Raw genomic sequence first — 9,639 nt, forward strand, 5'->3', positions numbered from 1 at the left:
TATATAAGTTTTTGTACCGTAAAATACAGGGAGTATCTACGTTAATTTCTATCTAAAGTACAATATAGTTAATTAACAAATTCAGTAAACGGATGTAGCACAAAAGAAAACATCATACGTTTAGATTATTTGAATGAGTGTGCTAAATTTTAAAATTGTTAAATATAGACCAGGAAATTGTAGAAAACTTACCTTTTCCAGTAGTTTACCAAGTTGACTTTGTTATTTTCCTTGAAGATGAATGTTTAATGTCACAAATATTTCATTCATATCTTCAGATAATACACAAATATATACATATTTATTTATTAAAATTCAGTTTATCCCAAGCATGTTAAAGAAAATATTAATTTGCATGCAAGTTAATCGAGTAACTTCTGTTTTAATTAGACACATAATTATGATATGCAAAAATTTTACATTTATGAGTCAATCTTGCAATGTATTGTAATCTATTATTGTTGTCTTTCTCAGTTTAAAATCTTATAAATATATTAGATCAGTACTAAAAGTTCACCTCTACAAAAGAAATGCTTTATTGAGGTATTTTTAAAATGTTCCCTTTTACAATGTAACTGTTTATTTCATAAATAAGTACATAAAATTATGCAAATTCAAAATTACCTAAATATGTTTTTTATTTTATCTTATATACCAGATAAAATTTTAAAAAGTTAATTTGTTTAGGAATATTGAAGTTTTTAGATATTTATCTCATGTGACTTTTTCTATAACATCATTATAAATGTACATGTTGATGTGGACATACCAGTTATTTTTTTTTCATCAAATAGCTTTATGGTATTAAATGATTTAAAAAGAGGCAACTGGACAAAAGAAAGCAATTAGAAGTTGGCTAATTTTTTATTAATTTGTTGTCAAATGCTGTGCATTTTAGATTATGCTCATATGATAACAATGAGTTATTTAAATTATAAAATTATTATGAACATATCCCACATAAATTAACAAGTATAAAATTTCAAGTTGTTTGAAGTATTATGAACTGTAATACTTGCAAAAGAAATACACATGAAATTAATTTAAGAATTAGGTTTATTTTACAGGTATTCGAAAACTGCAATTACTGTTAAACAATAAAAACTAACATTAAATCTGAAGAGCATATTTTTTTCAATAATAAAATTCAACATAGACTTCATGCAGCTTCGCCATATTTGTTCTATAGTTCGCTGTCTCCAATATCCTGCTCAATTTTTGTAAAAGTGAATTCTTTGTCACCCAATGTTTTGAGAACAGCTCCTAAACAAGAAAAAGAAAAATTTGTAATAATTTCACACTTCAGATGTTTTCAGTTTTTTGAAGTATTAAAAGATGCATATAAAATGCACTGAGTATTTCATATTTAAAAATTTACATTTCAGTAACTAAAAATTTAATTTCATACTATCACACAGTAAGCTTCAATTATATACCTTACACAATGCCTATAATTTCAAGTAAAAATACTTAAGATTTGTTTAGAACTGCAAGGTTGAGAAAGTCTTTAATGGCTATGTTTGTATTTAAGTACATGAGAAAAAACTTAATTTTGTATTAATTATATTACATTAGCCTTTTCAATTTTACTCCTACATATAGTAAAGAATATTCGCTTTCTTACAGATAACGTTTTCTTAAATAAAGAGTAAGCAGAAAACTAATCACAACACTATATACATATAACAGAATACTTCATAAACATATACATGTCATTAACATACGTATATGCATTAACAGGCTATTTTACACATTTCAATAAACCAGAAACCAATACACAATCAAAAGTATTATCAGTAAATTCCTCCAAAATCAAAGTAAAAATCTTTAATTATGATAACAATGGCATCTCAATTTGCAATATAAAATATTTCAAGTCTACATTCATGTGCATTCTAAGCAAACAGAAAGCTGAATAACAATAAAATTATAAATACCATAAAAAAGTTAAGTCACGTAGAATGATAGCAAGACTAAATGAAGTCTTCCTTCAAAAATCAATTTAAATTCAAAAATTTGCTTTCCTGTTTAACATCTCAAAATAAGGTTACTGCTTTCACTAACTAAATTTCCTGTCTTGGCAAAATAAAAATTGTCACTTCTGTTGCAGGAAATATTTGCTGCAAACTTTGTATGCAAATAATCCAGTGAAAAAATTTTAATTGTGGCTTGAATATTTTCTTTATTAAATAAATGAAAAATTGCCACATAATATTAATTTATGATCCACATAAAGCTTTATACCTCTACCATATCATGCAGCTATTTTAAAATATATACTCTCATATAAAAGCCACATAATTTTTTTACCAATATTAATATAGTATAAATCATTAATAAATCTTCTAAAAACAGCCACAAAATTTCTGAATTTGATACCCAAAACATAATTCTACGTAACTGTTAATGTATGCATTTGCTTGCACATACTTAAAATGAATTATACACACAAAAACTTAACATATTAACTTTAATAAATTCTTAATTAGCAAGATGACTCAATTAAGGCAAAATATGAAAGAAATCTACCTGATGGAATAGTTGTAAAAGATATATTTAAAAAAAGCTAATATTGTTTACCTTACACATGGCAGAAATTGAATAAACTGTATGCAGCTGGATTATTTATTAGGAATAGAAGTTAGATCAAAGTACCAAAGTCACACTAGGGTTTTAACCATTTGGGTGCAAAGAAGCATCTCAATTTAAAAAAGAATAATTTTAAAAAGCTAATAGAATTTTATAACTTTTACAATCTAGTACAAATATTAGACACATAAACAACACTAAATGCCATTATTTACTTGCATATTTTCCTTCTTTGTGTACTTTACTCCTTAATTTTTCAGGATATGATTTAGAAACAGAGTTATGGTAAAAATGTATACTGGTAAAAAAAAATATTGCTGAAACTGATAAGTCCTTTGAATTATATACTATAGTGCAAAGAGGGATGGAATATGTGACTAAATATGATAAATCAGATTACAATAACATTAAACAAATAACATGAAAAACTGAAAAAAGAAATTTTATTTGAAATTATTTTTTAACTCATGGAAAGACAGACAGTATTTCCAACTTATTAAATTCAATTATATTTTACCTTCGTCAAACCAATATTGGTAAGAGAGTTGTATTTAAAATCGGTGCTAAGCTAAAGCTGCTTTCTTGCCTAATTTTATACTATTGAAAATACCGGTAATTGTCAAAGTTATTCGTACTCAATATGTATAAGATTATTAATGAGCTGCCAAACCACAGTTAACCATCTAATATACTACATTCAATGTTATTATTTTTCTTTTTGAATGTCAGGTTTTCATTATTTCTGCCAATATATCTGTAACAGGACATAAAGATTGAGTTAATGTAGAATAGAAAATTTCCTTGCAAGCTTTACCTTAGTGGCAGTACTTCATTCTCTAGAAAAAACATTTTAAATTATTATACTTAAACAAAAAATTCATATTTGTTACAGCAAAACATCATTAACACAATAAACCAGAGTTGAATGCAAATCTAGTTTAACTCCATTCTTGAAAACTAGTTTATTACTTTCAATTTAATTTAAAAATAATAAAAAGGTACGTATTATGATGACTACCTAGATATCTCGCCTAAACTGGCAATCCTTGTAGGTTATACAGTTTAACCCTAACATAGGTTATAGAGGGCACTAAGACAGAGAGTATTAATCCCACACTAGGGACTCTAACATTTGGTAGGAACAGTTTGAAAAGTGAAACAGATATTTATAGTGAACCAATGCAAAACAAAAACAATAGTTCTTTAGGGACAAAGCCCCTTTGGACTAATAAATACGAGTAAATTAACAGCTTTTAGCTATTTTTTCTTCTTGTAAAAAATAGACATACAGAATATTTTTAGAAAATAACAGTACTTTAAGCATGCATTTTCCACATATTTAACACAATAATTCATTCTAGCTCTGTTGCAATACTGGCAAAGGTACTCCTCTGTTATTAGGACGGGATTCAGAAATGTACAATGAAACCTCGAGATACGAGGAAAGTATGAGCAAAATACGAGCATTAATTCGAGTAACGAGCAATGAGCCAGGCTGTTGGTATGGGTGGCACCATTTCCCTATCCGGCTCAACTCGGGGAATCCCCTCGTCAGATCACTCAGTGTTCTTTTATATACGTGTTTGTGCACTTGTAAGTTAATTGTTTTGACATTTAACGTGAAAATAATTATTTCAAGATGCCTCGCAAGAAGATTGTTGCCTCAGATAGTGCTGCAAAGAAAAATAAGGAGGCCATGGCCGTCGATATCTAGAAAGAAATCATAGATAAGCATGGTGACGGAATTGGCGAAGACTTGCGGCCTTTCAACATTGAAAATCTATACTATTCTGAAGAAGCAGGAAGAAATTAAGAAACCTGATGTAGCCAAAGGAATTATCGTTGCTTCCAAGCACCATAAAAATACTCCTAGATGTTGAGAAGCTGTTGTTGGTGTGGATTAATGAGAAGGAGTTAAAATGTTGGTAACAAAGTTAAACTATTGTTATATTATTTACCAGTGTTGTTTATTAGGAAAAATTGACTTGATATTAAAATGTTGATATTTTTTGGGGTGTGGAACGGGTTAACTGAATTTCCATTATTTTCAATGGGGAAGCTTGTTTCTAGATACGAGAAATTCGCTATACCAGTTGAATGCTGGAACGAATTAAACTCGTATCTCCACTGTAGATATGTAAGCATGTGTATATGCATGTATGTGTATAAGTATACACATACATACATAAAGAATATACACATGCACACATGAGCACCTACATTTAAAAATGCATGCATATAAACACACATTTCTGAATCTGGTCCTGATAACAGAAGAATACCTACATGAATCATAGGATTTACATTAATCAGTTGTATTAAAATTCTTAAATGCAGAGGATTTACATTAATCAGTTTAATTAGAATTTTTAAATGCAGAAGATTTACATTAATCAGTTTTATTAGAATTTTTAAATGCAGAGGATTTACATTAATCAGTTTTATTAGAATTTTTAAATGCAGAAGATTTACATTAATCAGTTTTATTAGAATTTTTAAATGCAGAGGATTTACATTAATCAGTTTTATTAGAATTTTTAAATGCAGAAGATTTACATTAATCAGTTTTATTAGAATTCAAAATGAAATCTTCACTATCCGAAAATTCAGTTTCATTTCCAGCTGAAACTGTATCAGGACAATCTCATTTATATTATTTCCCTCTAACAACTGAACATTTTGAAAACCTTTTCTATTCCATGGAAAACTAATGCTACATTAAACATACATTTTCTAAATCTGAAAATTTTAAGTTAGAAACTGTAATCATTCTTAAAAAAGTTTGATTTATGCAGATGTTAGATCAATAAAATTACTTTCCTGTTAAAAAGTAATATGGCATTGAACAACACGATTTTACACATCAAGATATACTGAGTGAAAATTCCTGAAATGTTTTATTTCTTGGTATCTCTGCAAGAATTGTATAAATAAGACTACCTCCCTTTAAAAAAAATGTTTAGTAAACACTATGAAGAAAATTGGTTACATTATTTACAGTTCATAATTAATAGAAAATAAATCATTTCTTAGCTTATCAGAATTTATTTTTATCACATTCATAAACAGTACTAATTTAAACAAACATACCATTATGATTTCAATAACTATGAAATAGAAAATCCAAATCTGCATCTTTGATGGTCTAGTAGATTGGATGTCTCGTTTACTACAATTCAGCAGGGTGCTGACTCCCCAGACTGTAATATATATATACAATTAATTTACAAGGGAAAAAGCAACAAAAATATAAACAATTTCTTAGTTTTGTATAAGCATTTCTGCACATTTACAATTTTAATTTTTTTAACTATCTAGTTATATCAAAATACATGATTTAGTAAAATATAATTTAAATAATTTAAGGTATTTTAGATCAAATACTAATTTTTCAATAAATTTTTTCATGCAAGTCTAATAATCAACATAACTATCAAGTTCTGACTTCGAAAATTATGTTTAGAGAAACTTGAAGCTGCAGTAAATAGTAATAAATTTATTCAAAACTGAAAGTAAAGCATTCTTACTTTATTTTCTATGGCAGATCTTTTAAAACAACAAAATCAAACAAACAAAAAAGAAATGCATTCATGAAAGGACTTATTTATTATTCACGAAAGGATATATTTCAGTAATTACAAGTGCATAAAAATTCAGTATATATATATATAAAAAAAAAAAAAAATGAACACAGATTTGGAACAAAGTACCTGTGTTTCTATGGCATAAAATTTCCTTTTTTAATAGCACAATATCTTTGAGTTAAAGATTATATATTAAAGCAAATTTATAAAACTAAATTCAAAAATAAGAAATTAAATTATTTTTAGGGAAAACACTAAGCAAATAAAAAATTTTGAATTTCATAAATAAATGAAAGTTACATGCTTTATTTTTTGGCATAAGGTAGATAACATTTCCATAACAGATTTCTGAACAATTAGTCATGTTAATATTGCCTTTCTTTTTCCATTTAAAGCTATTTCCTGCTTAATTACAGTATGCTTTAAGATAAATATTAAAACGTTTGAGTAAAAATAATATAACTATAAAAAGGTGAGACACATACAAAAAGGAGTGACACAAACAGTAAGAAACAGACTAGTGCAAAATTTAACAGTACCAAATCCTGAAAATGAATCATTAGGCACGTACACAAAAGAACAACACATGGAAAATCACATTTACTACACAGACGCTATTTATAAAATTTTATATAGGTGAAGAAAGTACGAGTATTAAACACTGAAAATATAAAATATTCACTTACTTTCTTCAAATAATTAGTAACTTCGATGGATTCAGTCACAAATGCCAATCCACGATTGCGACTTTACCATTCTTTTCGACCGCCATTGCCGAGTGCTGACTTCACAAATATCCCGCCACAACCGGAAGTAGAAAGTGTCTGCTTTGCCATTGGTCAGTGAACAAGAATTGCAACGCTTTTTTTTTTCTTTATAATTAAACATATTAAGAAAGCCTCTAAATTAGCATATGAAATAAATTTACTTTTGCATTATATAAATTTATATTCACAGCATCTCTGTATTAAGGTAATAATTAAATTTTTCTACGAAAAATAGAAATGTCTGTGTATGCGCATGCTCAGTGTATAATCGTAAATCCGGTTAATTTTTATAAGTTAGCGTAAAATTAACTATGCAAATTTTGAGTTCATTTAACTCAAGGAGGTTAGAATAGAAGGAGGGAAGGTTCAACTCAAACGGTGAAGCTTGCCGGCCATCTTCCTGTTATCACCGTGACTTGTGCAAGGAAGTCTGTCATTGCAACATTTTTTTCTTTTCTTTTTGAAGCATGTCAGCTTGTATTGCATATGGATGCACATTTAGATTCTCGAAAAAAATTCCGGGCATTATTTTTCACACGTAAGTATTAATTTTCTTTTTTTTATGTAATATGACAACTATGTCAAAAATTATCACAATGTCATGTGGTTTTCTTTCCAGATGGGAAAATAGGACTTAAAATAGGTTATTTAATATAACTATAATCAAAATATATTAAATACATTTTAATGTTTCTGTTTATAGCTGGTATCTTCGTTCCTTAAGATACAATGCTATATGGTAGGATTTAAATTTTATAATTTGAACGTTTTAGTTAATTCGTTTTATAACTTTCATGAAAAGTAAGAAATCAATTGTTACTATTTTTATTAATTGTAAAGGTGTTAAATAAAGCAATACTTTTCTTTATATATTAATTATTATTCATTTTTTTAAGTTAAGATAAACTGTTCTGTTGTTAAAAATTTTTTGCATAAACTTACAAATTTCTGGGCAGTATAGTGATAAAATTAAGTAAAATATTTACCCAATTGAACATGTGGAAAGATTAAGACACAATAACACGCCGAATAAATACTAATTCAGAAGTCAAACAACAAAAATCAGCGTTAATTTACAAAATTTTCACAGGACTAGTTTCGATGGTTTTACCGAACCATCATCTTCAGCTGCAAAACCGCAAATCATTTGCGGTTTTGCAGCTGAAGATGATGGTTCGGTAAAACCATCGAAACTAGTCCTGTGAAAATTTTGTAAATTAACGCTGATTTTTGTTGTTTGACTTCTGAATTAGTATGTGGAAAGATGTATCCAAAAACTTATATTTCTGTGTATTTCTGTAATTCAACTTAATTAAAGGCAGTTTCGAGATTAAGAAATATGAAATGCGCATAAACTGAAATCAATGAATTCACACAAATCTGTTTTATTTTATTAAGATTTATTTTCTAACCTAAGCAAATCTGTGAAATATGCAGAAATATCATTTTTTAAAGGCTTTAATGTTATGCGCATGCATTTAGATTTCGAACTATTTCTTAATAATTTGCTGTACATAGTAAATTATGGATATCATCTTTTATTACTTTAAAACAAAAATTCAACAATAGCGAGGGATTTCATTATAAATTTAACATATTTTTACTGGAAAATAAATGCACGGAACAGGTTAGAAACACGTACATGTCACTGCCATAATGCAATGTTTTGAAGTCACAAACATGGACGCCGCTTGTTCGGCGAAGTTTCATTCCCCGATTGTGGAGGAAACCGCGAACCCTCCCTCCTTCTATTCTAACCTCCTTGATTTAACTGGACCCTTGTACTTATTCTGTAGATCTCCATATTAAGAATGTCTTTAACTGTTTCAGGAAAAATATAAAATATAATATAATTATTTTTTTACATTATTTATTAATTTTTTCCTCATATAAAAATTATTAAAATCGCTATATCATTTTTTTCGTACATTAAACAAAATTTAAAAAAATTAGCCTCATATGATTTTTATAACAAAGATTAAAAGAAATGAAATATATGTAAAATATCAGGATTCAGCTTGCAATTTCGTAGAGTTATTATTATTATTATTAAATAAAAATATTAGTATATCTTTGATTATAATTAATAATCCTTTGGTCTACATTAAACTATTGTTCAAGAAGTTAAACGTTTTCGAGCATCTTCTGCTGTATTTATTATTCTTTTCTTCGACATGAAAGATTTGCTAGCCTTATTCCAATTTAATTGCCCACATTTGCTAAATAAAATAAGGCGAGTATTGTACCAAACTCAGTAAGTACACAAATTTAATATACAGCTTATTCCAGTTAAATGGGTAATAGGATTTTCATAAAAGAAATTAAATTGTGTAAATTAATGTAAGTGTTGATATGAATAATAATAATAACAAATTTGATATAAGAAAATAAATAAGTTATTTTGAAGATGTTTGAATTAAGAAAATATAATTTTTTGCAAAAATGCACGTAAAGATTTAGCTCACATGTTAAAATTTATAGAAAAATTTTAGCCTCATATATGAATGCCCCTTTTTTCATGTTCGTGGACAAAGAAAACAAAGTGAAATGCCAGAAATACACTAAATATTTTGAATTAATAAACTTCATTTTCAATCTTTTTAGACTTCGTATAATATCCGTAAAAGTGACGAATGAAATATACCATAAAGGCAGTAATTTCTTTCAGAACATTCGAATTCGTATAATATGCGTAAAAG

At 27.4% G+C, this 9,639-nt stretch overlaps 1 long non-coding RNA gene across 1 annotated transcript; it reads right to left on the reverse strand.

Moving 5' to 3' along the window:
• Positions 1-1,038: 1,038 nt before the first annotated feature.
• On the reverse strand, positions 1,039-6,975 carry LOC118191654 (uncharacterized). The gene is made up of 3 exons (XR_015042942.1): positions 6,860-6,975; positions 5,680-5,789; positions 1,039-1,263 (listed from the first exon to the last, which is right to left on the reverse strand). It is a non-coding gene; the product is annotated as an uncharacterized LOC118191654 (long non-coding RNA).
• Between the last annotated feature and the right edge of the window lie 2,664 nt (positions 6,976-9,639).

Source organism: Stegodyphus dumicola, chromosome 9, assembly GCF_044657685.1.
Source record: "Stegodyphus dumicola isolate Sdum_Otavi_A_Nest chromosome 9, ASM4465768v1".
Lineage (NCBI taxonomy): Eukaryota > Metazoa > Arthropoda > Arachnida > Araneae > Eresidae > Stegodyphus > Stegodyphus dumicola.